Here is an 18775-nt window from a genome sequence, read left to right on the forward strand (position 1 = left end):
AATTTCTTCTCTTAAACAGATTTGTTAAGCAGGTTCTTCTTCTACACAAAGAATTGACCTGGATGACATCTGTTCTACATCAGAAGATATTTAATCATTCTTTCAGGATCACATGTTCAGATGATCCCACTTAATCATTCATAAGCAGTCCAGGAATACTCTAGATCTTTCAGAAGCCACTTTGAAGGGTACCTTTGACAACATTATTTTCTGGTCTTTAGCTCAAGATGTTCCTTAATAATGCTTGATCCTGAGAAAGCAAACATGCTGTATAAAGAGTAATAGAGACAGACTTGAATCCTCAAAGTGGCACTTTGATTGTCAAAGCATTAATCCTGGTTTTGAATGTGTTTCAGACAGATCTGGTAGAGAATAAATTTGTTTTATAACAATGGCAAGCTTTTTTGAAATTACTGTACAGTTTTACTTTAATTCTCTTGCTGTGTGTCAGCTAGTTTGTCACTTAAAGAAAAGGAAGAGGTGAGATAAATCAGAACAGCCGAATATTATAATCACAGTTAATTAAACCTCTGATTTCCTGTTCTATCAGGAGAGAAAGAACCCCCTTTTTTGTAGCTCTTGCTGCCTTAGCTCCGAGGGTGAGACCTGGACAAACGAAGTTGCAGTTCAATTTGGATCTATTTTTGCCAAATGGTATTTTCTTCCACTCTTGCATTTCTCTCATTGGTACTATTAACTTTTTTCTCTCTCCCTTGGAATGAATGGCCTTCTTTGCTGATTTACAGTTTTATTTAATTTCATTGTGTTTAAAAGCACATTTCTCCTGTAGTCATGTGTTTCCTTTCTTTTGACTTGAGTCATTTGAACAGTTGCAACGGGAAGATGATCTATATTTATTCTTATCTTTCCTATTAAATTTGTTTAACACCTAATTTGACATCAACAATCTGGCTACATTTGAACCAATATCCAGACACAAAAGCAATTTGACTGAGACAAGTTCGTTTCTGAGGAGTTCTTCAGTATGTGTGTATAGATTTTTTTTTTCCCTCTACCATTTTACACACATAATCTTAATCAGAAAATACTGCAACTCCTTCTTCCTTTTGTCTGCCTTTTATTCTCCAAAAGTAAGTGGAAATTACATTTCCAAGGAAGGAAATGAAATAATTGCAGGCCCAAGGTCTGCAAAATGTAAGCTGAATTGACAGTGAAAAGGATCCATGCGTTGGCAGACACACTTGTTAGATGCCATGGAGGCCTTGTGAAGCTCAGTTTATTTCTCATCTTGCCTGTTCAATGACTGCTTAAGACACATTTCAATTTAATTTATTGACTTGAAGCACTAATACAAATGCTGTGTGCTGCTGTATTAACTTGTAAACTTTGTAGCTTAATGCTTGATTATTTCTTCTTGACATTCTTTAGCTGAGATAACTAATGCCATGTATTTTCATAGTGACAGTCATTTAGCAAATAAGAGCAGCTCCCTGAAAAACCTGTTTTTTAAGTACAATTAGTCTATCCAAATGAGTGAGAATTTTGAGTAAGTGCATGGTAATTATTCACTCCCCAGCTAGACAGTTCATTCATTTGTGCTTAAACCTAGCTTTTTAATGACCAAAGGGAGTTTAATTTAATGTGGTTATGGGCAAGCTTTAAAGTGAAAACTCATCAGAAGCCCCTGAAAACTGCCTAAGTGACAGGAATGAGAAGGGTTATTTTCAGAACTGTTTCTGACTGGCCTTGACTAAGCCGTCTACCCTGTTATACCAACCATAATGGTATGGCATAGACCTGAATTGCCAAAGCACTTTGAAGTCAGGTCACCAAATTAAATGGGAAATGTTCCCTTTGCTGTTTTAAAACTGTCTTTGCGCTCTCTGGGTCGCACCTTTACTTTGACCCGTGAAAACACCACCATAGCGTTTCAGGTATGCGGTGCTGTCTGCTCTGGTTGATAGGGGGTCAAGGTCATGGGAGGATGCTAATCACGGTAGCCGACAATATGTACCCTATTGCCTGGTCTCCCTCCCCCACCCCAGCCCCTACCACTCTGACCTCCCTCCCTCCCTTCACTCTGGCCCCTTGCCCCGGTAGCCTTCCACCTTTGGCCCTTGGCTTTTGCTGTCCCCTCTGCTGGTACACTCTTTCCCCCATAGCTGCATGACCCACTCCCTCCCCTCCATTGATTATTTGCTCAGATGTCATCTTCTCAGTAAGACCTGCCTGTTTAAATGCCATGTTTTAAATTGTCACCTACCTCTCCCCAAACCCTAAACCCTGATTCCCCTTTACACTACCCCGTTTTTCCTCATAGCAGTTATCACCTAGCGTATTATATGCTTTATTTATTATATTTAATTTTATTATGTGACTCTCCTCTGCTAGAATGTAAACTCCCTGAGGGTAGGTATTTTTTTTTCACTGGTATATCACAAACACCTGAAACAATGCCTGGCCTATGTTAGACTCTCAATGAAGACTTGTTGAATAATTGAATAAACACATTTTTAGTATTAGTAATAGAGTAGAACCTCAATTAGTTGCAGTACTCAGTTGACCAAAATTACCCTATTATTTAACAGTCATGCATATGGGCAAGCTAGGTAGTAGAAGTTCTTGTTGATTGGTTGGTTGATTGGCTTATTTGTTCTTCAAACAACATTAGATACTAGGGAGTCCTTTACATTCAGGTCAGTTTTCCATATCTTTTGCATCTTTGCACCTACATGAGGTAAAGTTACCAGAGATGACAGCATACCCAATTGTAAAAGAAAGATGCTGCTATGGTCATTTGATTGGCCTCAGATGGACAGGAAAGTTTGCTAACCTACTAAGAAAGGTTTTAAATGAAAGAATAGAAACAAAAGTTTTCTGCATAAGATCTTCACTTAACCAGAAAATCACTTAACATTGAGCCATCCCTGCAAAGTTTTATTTTTCTTTTAATATATTCCTAAAAATCAACATATGTGTGTATTCCAAATAATTGAGTCTTGTTTGGCAAGTTACAGAGTCAGAGATATACTGATTTATTTCCTAGGGACCTTTGAGAAGGCAAAAGAGCCGTGACACTTTTAATAAGTAAAATTAACAGTTTTGTCACTAACCTAAAGAAAGCAACGTGTTTTTTTGTTTTAAGGAAAAAGAAGAAAAAGGGAAAAGAGAATCAGGGCTTGAAGAGGCCTAATTGTTTTTTTATTCTATTTTTAAAATAGCTTTAAAAGTATTTGTGTACTGTTAATGATTTCTAACAAGTATACACTATTTAGTAATAATATCATAAATCGAAAAGTGAACTGAATTTCATTAAATCTGATTGGTTATAATTCAGATGGGAAGTGTTCTGGGAATCTGCCTGTATGCCATTAGGGGTAAAGCGCTGGCCAAGCCACTGAACAGTGTAGACCTAATTTTTGCTTTCATACCCTTTCCTGTTATCTAGAGTAATCTGACAATGTTAAAATACTGTAAAATCATTGATTGAAACTAATGAATGGGCAGGACAGTCAATATAAAATAAGGAAAAGTCTAAATTACAGAATTTTAAAAAGATACTATTTTATTACTTTCAGACAGCTGCTGTACCTGAAAATAGACTTAACAAAGTATTGCACAGGGACTGGAAAGCAATACTTACTTGTATTTTTATCACTGACAGCCAGTAGATGGGAGGGGGCAGTAACAAGGAAACATAAAATGTGAATAGTTTTTCTAAACCAGTGCCTTTCCAGATGCACAGGGTATATGATTTCTTTTAATTGTCCAAAACCCGATCTCTACAATCAAACAGACCAGGGTTCAAAGCCGCTGTTTATTATCTTTGTGACTTCGGGCAATTTTTAAATCTATGACTTTTGTTCCTCGTGTGTAAAATAAGGGTAATAGCACCTACCTTGTACAATTGTGATGTAAACCAGATCAAATATGAAAGGTATTTCAGTAAATTCATTTCCTGTTTTATGTTAAAATATCATGCTGGGCCATTAGTGAATAATTGAGGACAAAAGCAAGGGTTGAAAGCTAAGATATGAAACACCTGGGCTATGGAATGGGCCAGGTGACAGTTGGGTAAGTCATTTAACCTCTCTGTGTTTTGTTTTCTCTTCTTTGTATTTGTATTTTTTAATCTAAAATCAAGACACTTAGATTAGGCACTCTCCAGAGCTCCCCTTCAGCTCTTGAACCCATGTTTCGTAAATTATCCCTAACAAATGTGGTTTCTTGATAAAAATGTACACAGGTTAAGGAATGGAAGGTAAGAATGTATTTTCTACCTACAACAAATCTCTCAATATAGATTTACAGTAAAACATAGGCAAACCCATAATTGTAAAATAAATAATTTTTAAAAAATCAACATCAAAGCTTGCAGAGTCCAAATCAACATGTTATCCTTTTGGATAGTACCCTTGGGGTTGGAGGTGCCTCTTCTAACTACGTCACTCTTGCTTTTAGACATACTTGGCTCTCAGAAGAAATAAAGTGGGCAGTCTTTTCTACCTGTTTATTTTAGGTGAGAAGTAAAAACTGCCTTCAGAACCACTCTACTATTCTTCTAAGAGAGTTAGTGCCAGTACTTATTTTGGTCAAAAAAATGGTATGATCCATTTTAATCACCACTGCATATTTCCAAATGACTTTGGCTTTTGAAAATGGATGGAAATTGCCATCAGTTTGCTATCATTGCAGATATTTTAAAAATGTAACATAGACAGTTGACATCCCACCCCTCTCCCTCTGCAGATGAGTAGTCAGGCCCAAGCTGGCTGTGTCTAATCTTTCCTCTTTCACTCCAGTTAGGTTAACTAGTCCCAGATTTATACATTCTGGATTGTTAATTATTGGGTAACTAGAAAAGTAATATTGTATGTGTTTTTCTTTTTTTTTTTTTTAGTTAATATATTCTATTACTCTTCACTATATAGTCACATTAAAATAATATCTGTCAAAAGGGGAAATATCAAATTACAGTAAGGAGGATATATGTGTTGGATTTATAGATGGAGGCTATGAATAATGGAACTAGTTTCCAGTTTGGGGGTTGAGGATGTTGGAATTGGCTTCCATGGCACTTTACTGTTACTGCATTTTACTAACATTTATTAAGCTGGGTACTTTTATGTGTTATTTAATTCCCACAAATAAATACATTATATATTCTCCCCCATTTTATTGATGAGGAACTAGATTAAGTGAGGTAAACAACTTCCCCCAAATTATACTCCAAATCAGTAGTTGAGTCACATTTCATTTGAACCCTTTTTTGTTCTTTTTAAACCATAGCATATTGCATTAAGTATATTAAGAGCTTAAGAAATGGGAGAGCAGGGAATGACTATAAGATTTCTTCTATAGAAAGCAATGATTTTTCAGTTCAATTGCTCAGGTGGCCCTGTGATACCCACATCCTGCTCCTCTGACTCTGTATACTGTTAGGTTGTGTCATCTCTTCCTCTCTCTCCCCCCTGCCTAAGGCTTACCTAAGCAGATGTAATTTAAAAGTTTATTGCCAGGGGAAGAAAACGTCAGTAAAACGTCAAGAATTCTGAAAAGGATAGCCAATCTGAATTAGCAAAAAGTCTTAAAGAATAATTGGAAAGAAATTGTTTTAATGTTTTACATGCCAAATGTCCAATAAAAGGGCATACTTCACAAATAAACTTGGGAAATTATCATATCAGGACACTAGCCAAAGCTACTTAAACTTCAGCATGAATTTCCTTTACATTTTTTTAAAAAAATGGACATTTTAAACATGCTGAAGACTAGTTTACTTCCAAAAGTCAAACATTTAAAAAAATCTGACTCTAATCATTGGATGAGAAAGGCACCGTATCACATGGTAATATATGATAATTTAAAGATGAATCACTTAATCCAGTTGTTTCAAAAACATTCATTGTAAAGCCCCAAATAAATCTTATCATTGTATCTCCTTGAGAGTGCTCCAACTTTGGTCAGTTCCTGGTTAGCTTCCTTGAGTTTGTCCTTAAACATCCATATGTCATTAAGTTTTGGGGCACCTTTATTATGAAGAGATGGAGAACAAGTGGTCATTAAGTATGAAGAAGGAGGTGAGCAGATCTTAAAAACTTTCTGCATCACAGTCAGGCAGATGGCCAAGAGTAACTTGCGATCTTGACATCTTGCATTTCCTCTCTGAACAGATTCATATTTAAAAGTGGGCCTGCTTGTTCTCAGTGAGCTTTGTTCATCCATGTTTACTTTTTCTGTTAATTACTTTCAGGAAGATGGATATCCTTCTAACAGAATTAAAAGGCAATCAACCTCATAGATGCTGTTTCTTTTTATATAGTAACTTCTATGAAACTTTGCTTCAAAAGAGAGAACCCATTTGAAAGACAACTTAGGTTCCAGTGTGCGTGCTGTGATTTGCAGGGATTTCGTAGCTGTGTCCTCATCTCTTGGTCATTCTCAGAGATTCTTTTAAGCCCCACTCGCCCTAGACTTTCACAGGAAATGCTTCTCTAATTCATCATGCTTCTCTTTAACCCCACATCCCTCTCAAACTGTAAGCTTTATCAAGCTCTTTAATTTTTTTCTTTTTAACCACTAAACAGGCAGTTAGCTTGCATTTGTGTTTTGGGAGTCAAAACAGGTCACATTCTGCCCTATAAGAATTTTTTTAAAAATCCCATGTAGCAATTACAGGACTTCAATTTCAATAGAAAAATATCCATTTCCAGTTAAACCATTTTTATTTTAATTTGCATCTAATTTCTAAATCTATGGTGCCTCTAAATACATGCAACTTTCAGCCACACACAGATTTATTTTTACAAGAGTTGATCCTGTTCGGGATATTAACTGAATACCAAAGGGTAGTTGATAAAAGACAAATTTTAGATGTCTCTTGGTAAATGTGAATCAGTCAAACATTTCTATCAAAGAAAAAAAATCTAATTGCTTTTCAGGTTTTGCATTAAAAGTAAGATTGGTTTTTATTATTGTTTGACCTCTAATTGGTCTCTTCAATTTTATATCTTATTTCCAGTGTGAAGCTAATGTAGGAAATGAAATTGAAAAGTGCTGATTTTTGTGTGTGTATGTGAAGCTGGTGAATCAGAGTTTTGGAAATGATACCAGAGAGAAATTGGAATTCTTAATTTACTGTTAGGGAAATTTGGCAGACGATTGTCTGTCAAACACTGATCTCAGTTGGAAATTAATTTGCTTGGCCATAAAACCATTCCTTAAGTGAAGTTGGGGTCAAGATCTCGCTCACAGGGAGACTAGGGAAGTTCTTCAGCCCCTGTGATGGAAGGGCTAGGCTTGCTTCCTGCTACTCCCACCTCCACCGTTTCCTCGTCTCCTCCTCTTTCTTTCTTTCCCTCCTTTTGTGTGTGTGTGCTTGGAGGTGGGGCACCTTCCCTGCACTTTTAGTAAACATTTGTTTCTGAGAGAAGACTACTAAGCTAGCAGAATGACCTGCATGGAAGTTACGGCTTAATCTGATGCTCTTATACAATTAAAGGATTTGCTCTGCTCTCGACTGTAATCTTAGTACCGCGGAATTGTGTACCGACACTGCAGGAAATGGCTCTGCCTCGGCAAAGCTCTACCACAAAGGTTCTCCGTGTGCGCCCCGTACATGGACAATTAAGTTTGAACAACAAAATTAGCAGAACAACTGGATGTACTGGAAGTTGAGATCCCCTCACTTGGTTCCCCTTTCCCCCAAGTAGTTATCCTGTGGACTGCCCAAAGGCAGCCTGGCAGCGTTGGCTTACCAATGTGCCAAGAGGCATTTCAGACAGCAGCTTCTCCCAAATTAATTGTCGAGGACATATTACACTACTATAAAAATAACTGATAAAATGCTGTTGAGTGTATATGAAAATGGCTGTTAAACTGCTCTGAATGAGTGTCAGTTCTTAAAGAATTAATTGCCTGTTAACATTTGCTTCCAGTTGCAAGCACCTATGATTTTAAAAGACTTTGCATAAAATATATCATTTCTGCATGCAAAACCAAATTGCTTTTGGTGCTTTGTAGTTTTTTTAAAAGCCATCTTTCAATAGACCCTGTGGTGGTGGTGCTTTTTGTTTATATACAGTGGAGTAGAGAGTAGATTTTTTTATTCAGTCAGAAGTAGTTAACTAAAACTGAAATGCAATTTCAGATCTAAGAGTTAACTGACCTAACTTGTGACACCTGATAAGCACATTAATTTGGAATATATTTTGTCATATAACTGTATGAAAAGTAGCAAACCAAGGTCTTTGTAACTTCCTATTTTAAAAAGAGTTTAAAGTATATAATGGAGTAAATATAAAGAAAAACTTAAAAATATTGTCCAAAAAAACCCAGAACAGAATAAAAACACGAACTTTTTGAGCATGGCAGCTTTTTGAGAAGGCAGTGTTATGTACGGTGAATTTTATGGAATACTTTAAGCCTCTTGAAATATTTCTTTTTGATAACACTGGGCTTTTAATGGCTGGGCACTGAATGGATTGTCCATGAAGGCTTAAAGTTACCCAGAATTACAAAGAGCTAACAAGGTAGGCTAAAAAAAAAGATATCACACACATTTCAGAATCTTTGCCTGAGCTAAGGTCAGTTGTAGTCTCCATTATTAGTGTTGATTTAGCTGGGCAGAATGGCCCAGATTCACGAGTCTCCCTGTGCCAGTGTATTTTGGAATACGTAAATGTCTGCCACCCACCTTACACTAGAGGAATAAAATAATTGTTCTGAGGACTCATGGCATATGCTGTTGTCCAGGATGTAACTCATGCACTGGGATGCCTGGGCTGCAGTTACACCACTGAAGAAAACATCGCTAAATATAGACACAGAGGTCTTTGCCTAGCCTTTGTTAAATATGTTGAAAAGAAATTCTTGTTAATTGCAAAGGAAAATCAGCATCTAGAGGCTGATGTCAGATTTTCAACCATGGGTAGTAGTCTGTTGTTTAACAGTGTTATTTTTCATAATTAAAATTCTGTTTTTCCCTAAAACAGAAACAGACCCAAATTGAGAAACTGATTTATTCTTTGAGCTAAAATGGAGTTTAAAAAAGCACAAAGCCAAAAAGATAAATGAGCTTTGCCCTGCCTTCTATATAAGGCACTAGCATTGGTAGTCATATACCAATCTTTCTCTCATATTTCAAACTTTATTTTGTGAAGTTTTGGTTAAGTGTATTATAAGCTCCTGAAAAATGGATTTCCGAAAGAAACAATGAAAACTACCTCCACAGTAATACCACACTGTTCAAATGCTGTAGGAACTGTATAAAGGGTTTGGACAGAAAAAAAAAAATAAAGCTTCTTATTTTTCACTAGGAAAAAATATAAAACTGACTTCCTTTCTGGAGTTTTCCCAGGAAGGTACTTTATAAAGACAAATTTAAATCTTTCCGTTTTCTGTCCTTGAAGGTGGTAAATATGATTGCGGCTTTATCCATTTTTATTGTAAACGAAACAGAGTTCAGACCGTCCGGCTGTGCGTCATTTGTTGGATGGCTGCCACAGACTAATGCAGACGTCCCACTGGGAGACCAGAGAAGAACTATACTTTGATTCACCAGATTGTGTTAAATAGTCCAGCTGTTGCGATTTGAAAGATAGTTACCTCAGAAGTGAAATAGAAATGAACTTGGCATTTATGCCTCAAACCATTTTTATACTGTTTGGCAATCAGCTTTTCAGAGGTACCATTTTATAAAATAACTCTCACCGCTTAAAAGTTTCATTCACTGTAATGTTCAAAATGTCCCACCTTTATATTATCAGTAAAATTAAGCTTGAGCGATATGCAGAATTTGCATGAAATAAGCATTTCCTCCTTCATTTCATAAGCTTTGATTGTATTCATTTGAGCTCAGAACCAGTCTATTAGGGCTCTTTGGGGCATTAGTTAATTTGAATTGCAGCCGAAATGTTAGGTAGAATGTTGTTGAATATAATTCAACATGGAAAGTTGATTTTGAAAGGAATTTCATTGAATGCAAACAGTGATGTGCTCATTAAAATTCAGAATGCTCAGTTTTTATCTCATCACAGAGTCTGTGAAATCACTCAGTACCTTTATAAAGTTCAGCTTTGGCATAACTGTTTGCAATGGTTCTGATTCTTTGGCACCACTACAGCTGGGAGTCAGGTGGTTCCTTTTACCGGCAAGTGGTAAAAGGAGCCCCACATTCTGCCTCTCCTGCTTTCCTAAAGGCACCCGAGGTGTACTTGGGCATCAGGCTGTGTAAAGTGATTAGGTTTGTATATTGTCTCCTAACTTATATTGTGCTTATTATTATTATTATTATTATTTTTTGTCCTGAAATTGTCTTTGAGCACATGGTCTAAAACCGTCCAAGAAAAATATCCATTTGAATGGACTGTAAATGACTACCAGCATCAAATACAGCCAGGCAGCATGTTGTGGTAGTATAAAAATATTGGACAGCAAACCACGATTCCACAATTTGAATCCTGGATCTGCTACTAACAAGTTATGGGCTACAAATCATTTAACCTCCCTGTTGCATGGCATCTTCATCTGACAAATGAAGAGCTTGGACATGCTCACTTCTGTGGTCTCTTTCAGCCCCAACACGCCACGATTTTAGTCCTATTTCATAGCATCTATAAAATTTGTTTTACTTGTAGCTTTTATATCGCAGAAGAACTGACATGATTTACATGAGTACTCAACTTTAATCCCTTATGTGTAGTCATTGTCCTTAGTTGCTGAATTAAAATAGGAAAATTGAATAGAATAATAGTATATTGCAATTCCTATTGGATTGCTGCAGTTGAGCTCCCAGGATTTCTACTCTGGGACCAGCTGCAGGTTTAACCCTCTAGAAGCTGCCACCATGGCTGCCTAGACCAAGAACCTGGGTTCTGGGCACTGTTGCTGGTGGAGCGTGCAGGTTGTTCTGAGGGATGGCAGTGGATGAAGAATGAGGCCTCCCAAGAAGTGCCCTCCTTCCAGAAGGAGCCCCTGGCAGGAAGAAGGGAAGCCAGTAGTTGATGGCCTCAACTCTGGTTAGCACAGAGGCAGCTAGATTTTTTTTTAAAAGGGCTCAAGAAGGAAGGGGAATTAGGAACTGGAAAAATACTGAGAGGGTCTGAAAATGGTTCGGAAAGGAAAAGGGAAACTGGGAAATTGCTGAGAGGGGCCCAGAACAGGTTGGGGGATCTGTCAAGGACTTAGAGAAGGGAGTCAGACCGTTTTGCAGTCTTTCTGAGAGTAGTGGTATTCTGTGTTGAGGCAGTATTGCCTCATAGCAGGTAAGAGCTCAGGATGGGGCCAGTGGTCCTCCCAGGGACATGGCCTAGCATTGGGGAAGTCCACTTGAAAGTTTGGGCAAGTCTCTAGTGCAAACTTGAGACAAATTAAGGGAGACTGGAGAAGCAGAGTCTAATGTAAGGATTCACAATTCAGAACATAGATTCAGAAAGAGAAAAATCAGACAACACTCCAGAATTAGCCATTATCATCACATTTCTAGGAGAAAGGGCCTTTTGTAAATAACATGATTCCTATTTACAGCAGGAACAGGGAGACAGGAGCTCCCAGTTCTTGTTCTGGCTCTGCCCCTGATGAGCTATGTGATTTTAGGCAGGTATTTCCCCTCTCTAAGCCTCATTTTTTTTCATCTGTAAAATGACATGTTGGGTAGATGATTGCTATAGTCCCTTTCAGCCTTAACCCATTGGGATTCCAAGTCAGTGGTCATTATGCTTACAAAACCAGTTATTCTGCCTCTGAATGCATAGATTCAAAGAAATTGCCTTCTGTGCTTAGTGCAATGATAATCAACAAAACGGTTTCTCATATTGTAGCTTATAGGTGACTTATAATAAATTAATCTGCAATTGAGAAGCTTACTTCAGAACATAAGAATAACTCTTTGGAGACAATTCTAGGACAATCTCAGCTGACAGTACAAAACTTGAGTTTCCAGTTCAATCAGCATTCGTTTATTGTCATGTGGAGCTGAGAGAACTTCCTGGGAGCTGTCAGCCTCCAGCTGATGAGGAAGGCTTTTTCTAGGATGAATTCCCTACCCCTTCACCTGCAGACACACAAGAGCGTGAAAATACCCGTGGTAGCTCAGTACAAGGGATGAAGGTCAGTATGGGTTGATGGAAGGTGCTCATCCAGAATGAGAGAAACACTTGGTCTTTGCATGTTTCAGTTGGGTTGGCTGGCATCTGTATTTGTGGGTGTGGCTTTCAACTGTAATAGCCAGGTGGGACCTCGTTTCCCAGAATTCTTCTATCCACACATTTCCAGGTAGAGTTAGGAGAAATTTGCATGTGATATAAAAGGCAGAAGGGAAGTACTTGACTACTTTTCCTTTTTCCTCTCACTTTTTTTCCATGCTCTGACGGTAGCTGTAGAGCAGGCGCTGTTAGCAGCTCAGGTGTGTCGCTGAAGTGCCAACTCATCTTGTTGGCATGTGATAGCAGTCAGCCCCTAGCTCCTCCAGGTCCCCACCAGTTCTCACGTCTTCCTTCAGCTTCTCCAGGTCCCGAGCCAAGTGCAAGTACAGCTTTGTGGGGAAGGGCTTCTGCTTATCCTGCGGGTCATCTGTATCTCCAGAACTGAAGGTGGTATGAGATGCCACTCTCTGCCACTTAGTGTCTGTCTTCCCTCTCAGCTGCCAAAACTGCCAGCTTCAGGCCCAGCATCAGATGCAGAAGCAGCAGACTTATGGAGACTGCCTAACTAGCTCCCTCCATTGCCTAAGTTCTAATTTCTACAATAAACCCTTTTATCAACTTCATAGTGGCATGGCTTTTCTGATCAAAGCTTAACAGATAACAGTCTTCCAGGTATCAGAGAAGGTCAAGCAACAGGTACCATCTGGGAAACTACAGTCCAGATTGTGAACAAAGCAGGATAAGAGAATGGTGTTTGGAAAGCGATGCTGTTGGGGATTGACTCTTGTCCCCCACAAAAGACAAGTTCAAGTCCTATCCCTGGTTCTATGGGTAGGACCTTTGTAAATTTGTAAATAGGACCTTTGACATGGGAGGTCCAAGGTTCAAACCCAGGGCCTCCTGACCCTTGTGATGAGCTGGCCCATGCGCAGTACTGATGCGTGCAAGGAGTGCTGTGCCACACAAGGGTGTCCCCCGCGTCGGGGAGCCCCTTGCACAAGGAGTGTGCCCTGTAAGGAGAGCTGCTCAGAGTGAAAGAAAGTGCAGCCTGCCCAGGAATGGCACTGCACACACAGAGCAGACACAGCAAGATAATGCAACAAAATGAGGCACAGATTCTGGGTGCTGCTGACAAGAATATAAGCGGACACAGAAGAACACACAGCGAATCGACACAGAGCAGACAATGGTGGGCGTGGGGAGGGAAGGGGAGAGAAATAAATAACTTTAAAAAAAAAAAGGACCTTTGAAGATGCAACTTTATTTAGGATGTGGTGCCACTCAATGAGGATAGACCTTAGTCCAGTGTGGTTGAAGTCTTTATAAACAGAGGAAATTGGACATGGAAGTAGAAGCCAGAGGTCAGCGGAAGGCAGAGGAGCAGACACCGGGAGAGATCACCACATGATGGAGGAATGCCCTAATGCTGTGGACTCCAGGAGAAGGCAAGCCCCGCCAATACCTTGATGTTGGACTTGTAACCTCCAAAACTGAGAGACAGTAAATTCCTGTTGTTTAAGCCAACCCATTGTGGCAGCCCCGGCAAACAAAGACGGGTCTTTGAGACAGCATGCATCTTCAGGCTGGGCTGTTGTGTTCTTGTGAGAGAAACCGATTCCCCAAACATAGATGTCTCAAGAAGTGATTCCTTGACCACGGAGGAGGAGCAATGTTGTGGGATTTTCTGATGAAGCATGTTTTGCCAAGTACAGGCAAAAATAAAGGAACTTGTCCTTACCACAACATAGCAATCCTTCCAGGCTCCTGATTGTCTATTTGCTTTTACCATCTTCAAGGCACAGTTAGGTGGTAGTCAATGACAGTGAAACCAGACCTTAGTTTGTATAACTGAATGTCCAGATAGAGTAGATTTGGACAAATCTTGTGGAAGTGGTAAGATAGTGTGGTAAGTCCAAAAAGGGAGAAGTCGTAGGTGGTAAGAGAGCGTCTAACCGGGGGCTCTCCCCTGCTGTGGGGTCAGGGAAGGGGTGATGGAGCTTCCCATGGATTCCCAGGGTGTGTCCTCAGCCCAGAGGTGGGACCAGTGGTGTGCTGGTAAGTGCTTAGCATTCAGTACTCTGGGACAAAAAGCCCAGATCCTAGCCTTTGCCAAGAAGACCAGAGGAAGATGAATAGCCCCCGCCCCGTCCACTAGAGCTGCCTCAACCTTCAGGATTCCAGTCAGCAGCCCAGGGTGGGTCCTGACCATTTCTGAGAGGAGTAGGCGCTGACAACCTGGTTTCCTGACCTGAGTTTTCAGGAATAGCTGTTTCCACAACAAAATTATTACCCGTTGTGCTTGAGAAGCAGTAGCTTCCTGCATCAGGAGAAAAGAGGCTTCTTTATGGAAAAATAAACTGCATCTGAGATTCAATAAGGAATTTCTCAAGATACCCAAATCCCCTTTTCAGAAAAAAATGTACGATAACTTAGCATTTTAGCGTATTCTCTGGGTTCTCCCATCTGCCCTTGTCCCTTCCCCACCCCTCCTCATGTCTGACTGGATCTCAGCCTGTCAGTGAAGGCAGCAGCGGCGTCCCCTCAGCTGCCCAGCAGTGATCAGGGCTTCTCCTCATCAGTGCCTTCTCTTCAGCTCATCTGCAGTCAGATGTGCCCAGGGGCACAGGGGCAGGAGGTGGCCTGGCTCCTTGCAGCCTGGTGAGGCTGTGGCGGGCTGCAGGCTGCGAGGGGGAGCGCATGCTGTAGCCCTGAGCTTTGCGCTGCCTGAGAAGAGCATGTAATCGTGCAGGTAGGTGCATTTCACTTTTTAACACTTCTTTTGCTCTATTTCACCTTTTCTGTGTCTTCGTGTTCCTAATATGTAATCTGATAATTTTGTTCTTGGTAATTAATGGTGGGCATCTCAAAGACAACTTTGTGAATGTTTTTTAGACTTAGAACATTTGGGTGTTTTGTCTGAATTCAGGAATATGAAAGACAAGTATTTTCTCTCTCTGCTTTTTTACTTAGTGTTTAAAGTATTTTTGGTTTAACTGTTCATCCCATAGGCCTCCCAGTAATAGCGGATGCAGGAGAAAATACATGGGCAGTGAAAAACAAGCTGGACCAGTTGTAGTTTTAGATCCCATTTCCACACATGAACCCCAAACCAAAGAACAGGTGGCTGAAAAAGATCCAGCTCAGCCCAAGGAGGATGAAGACGAAGTTAAACCAGAATGCACAGAAGACAGCATTGAACACATAAGAGAGACAGACAGCTCCAACTGCTGATTCTTGAAGCAGAAGCCTGATAAGTTTGGAAGTCCTTTTCAATAAGCACGATTAGTTGTGGTGTATTGGCAAGGGCTATTGACATTTTCTTCTTGTATTCAGAATATAGGTTCTTTTCTGATGTCACTTTGTGAGTAGATTGACTCTAAACATAAGTGAGCTGTTTAACAAAACACACATTCTAAGTAGTTTTTGTTTCCTGATCGTTATTGGGTAAGGTTTTCTTCCCCTGTTACTGTATTAAGTGTGACTTTTAGAAGGATACAAAAAATTCAGATGTTGATATCTTTTTAGGTAATGTATATACCACTAATCATATGTAATACTGAAAGTCTGTGGCACTTGTAGAGAGCTGGATAAACAGAAATGACCAATTTAAGGTGATTTAAAGTCCCCAAAGAAACATCTGTTTGAGCTCTGATCCTTTTGCTGAAGAAACTGCAGTCGCATGGAAACTGTTGGGCAACGTGGCATACAGATTATTTTCTGGGGGATATTGAGATAAGATTAAAATTCAGGAGCCGGCATCAAACTGGTGGTTCCATAGTCAGTGTTAATTACACACATTATCATCAGTGGGATGAAAAATGCATGCTATCGATCATGTCCAAAGCCTCCCAAGGACTTCCATGGGAATGCTCTAGGGAATGAATGCAGAATTGAGGTGAATGCTAAAGTGCAGACCTCGAATTTAATACAGTATTATCTTGATAAGCTTTGAGTGCTGCACTATGAGTTAATTGTGTTTTCTTATGTACTAAGGTGGCACAAGTACCCTATTTTATCATAGTTCTCGTGTATAGTGAAGTTACATGTCAAGCACACAATTTTCTTGCTTCACCTTCACTGCTGTTCTGTATTACACAGGGCCTTTTGTTTTGTTTTTGTTTGTTTGTTTGTTTTAAGAAATTAAGTGGTAGTCAGTCTCTAGAAATATAATGCTTAAGGCTACCACAGTGAATAAACAGAAATGTCATCAGGGATTAAAAAAAAAATCTTATGCAGCTTTTCAAAGTTGATTGTTTCAAAATTGGTGTTTATTTAAAATAAGTGGTAACTTGAATGCACTGTTTATGACAATGATTCAGTAATGGTAATTTTACTATTAAAGAAAGTGAAAAGTTTAGTTTTGTTAGCATGGCTCAGCATGTAGCTGTCAGGTGTTTCTCACCTAAGGGCAAAAGAAAATGATAGTAATAATTGCAGTGGTTGTATTTATTTTTGCACGTGTACTAAGCACAGGATTAAAGAGATGGGTAGGCAGGTAAATGTACTTCCTAAATTTGGAGATAATTATCTTTCCGTAGGTTTGTTATGCTTGACTATTTCCATGTTCCTCCGGTGACGATTTTACAGTTTCTTACCAGTTTACTCATGGGGAATTAAAATGTAATTTTTATCCCCATGGAATTAAAATGTAAAATGTGTTTTTCAACTGTAATTTCCTCTGATTGATTGACTGCTCTAAGATACTGCTAACTACAGACTGCATTAATTCACTTACACAAGTTCTGTTAACGTTATGCTGTGATTTGAACTTTCCTCACAACAACTTATTAAAAAGCACCAACAGTTTCCCATTTAAGAGTCAATTGTGGTTATTGTCTTTTCTGCTTTAGTTCCCCAACCTTGATATTCTTTAATAAGATAATTGTGCGAGTTGCTAATTTTATTAATTTTTTAAAATCCACAAAATGGCCTTTTGGGGGGAATTTTATTCCAGGTTTCTTATGGTGATGTCCATCATCAATCTACTGGCATACATCTTAGACGCACATAAGAAATAAAGATACGTGCTTGTCATTCCATATTTTATCACACACATCAGTGGAATAATATGATTATAAAGCATCCTCATTTCCAGGGTAAGAAAGAGACTTTGGTAAGATGTGTTAGTTGGTGCAGATAACAACTACTTAACTGGTATTTTGAAAGAGACCTTGCTCTTTTCTAAGCTGCTTACTTTCCTTGTCTATAGTCTCAAAGCATGTAAATTAATTTGATGTAATGGTATTCAATATAGAATATTTCCTCCTTTTTGTTCCCACAGTGTTCCTCCTGTTCACCTCAGTTTTGAGGAGGTTTTTGCCCCTAGGGGATGTCGCTGCCAGCACAAGCAGTTGGTCCTGGGTGGGAAGACCTGGGAAGATGAGTGTTTTACCTTCAAGGTACCTCCTAGCTACCTACATAAAAATTAAAGACATCTTACTTAGACTCTTTGAAAGTTGGAAGGGACTGCCATCTTTATGGGGTTTTTCTTCCTCTAAAACATTATTTATTCCTCTTTTTGTTTTGGAGATGTAAATTAGATCTCATGCTTTACAGGTTTCTTCACTAATGTTGATGCTTTTTTGTGGTCAGATTGAGGCAATGGTAGAGGTATTTTGTGCTCTTGCTTCTAAAGAAGAAGAAAATATCTCTTCTTTTCTAGAAGAATAAGAATTTAAATTCTAGCACCATTTTGTATCTGATCTAGTCTTAAATAATTAAGCTCCTCGCCCACAGTATTTTTTAAAATAATATTTTCATTAGAGAAGTTGTGAACTTAGAATCATGCACATGTACAGAATTCCCACACAACAGCCCTCCACCAACACACCACACCACTATGGGACATTTGCCACAGACCTCGAGGTAATACCATCAGACCTTTACCACCTACTATGGTCCACAGTGTGCATTTGGCATATTTTTCCATCCCCCCGTTTTTAACGATCTTTGGCATTGTTGCAGGAATATTACAGTATTGCTGTTAACCATAATCCATAGGTTACGTTAATTGTATTTTCCCATGCTGCTCCGTATCCTTACCACCTTGCAATAGTGATGCACATTTGTTCTAGTCATAGAAGGACATTCTTGTGTCTGCACTGTTAACCACCATTCTCATCCCCCTCTGGATCCACTGTGATACTCAGTCCCTAGTCAGCCACAGCATTTTGAGCAGTTGCTCAGCACTGTGAAAATTCTGGTTGGCCTGGTTAACAGGGCTGTAGCCACTCAGCTTTGGCCTGAGTAGAAAGGATAGATGTTTTGACTCTGGCTACTCACTAGTAATTTCCCTTCCTCACCTTCTTTGTTAATAGTAAAATGGAGTTGATCTTTCCAGACCAGTTTTAGGCTGTGTGTCAGGTAAATGATAGTCTATATCACTGAGTCTTAAAAACAAAATTTGAATGACTTCTAAATGTGCACTAAATGTGTTTATCATCTTCATCATGGAACAACTTTAGGTTACATGCCAATAAGCTGTGGAGAGCAGATAACCATCCACCATTGTCACCAATCTTAGAAGGCTTATCAAGCAGTGCTCATTTAAGGATTGCTTTGGTTTGAAGTTCCTTCTCAGCACTAGCATTCGTGCATCTTTCATTAAAAAAAAAATCTGGGTTGACTAGTTTATTTCATCTCTTTTGCAGATATTTTTTTCTATATAGGTA

The 18775-nt window shown here is 39.1% G+C and overlaps 1 protein-coding gene across 8 annotated transcripts in view; it reads left to right on the forward strand.

The window, feature by feature from the left end:
- Window positions 1-18775, forward strand: part of HSPA12A (heat shock protein family A (Hsp70) member 12A) — a 321425-nt gene that overhangs the window by 87919 nt on the left and 214731 nt on the right. The window lies entirely within an intron of this gene.

This window comes from Dasypus novemcinctus, chromosome 6 (genome assembly GCF_030445035.2).
Source record: "Dasypus novemcinctus isolate mDasNov1 chromosome 6, mDasNov1.1.hap2, whole genome shotgun sequence".
Taxonomy (NCBI): Eukaryota; Metazoa; Chordata; class Mammalia; order Cingulata; family Dasypodidae; genus Dasypus; species Dasypus novemcinctus.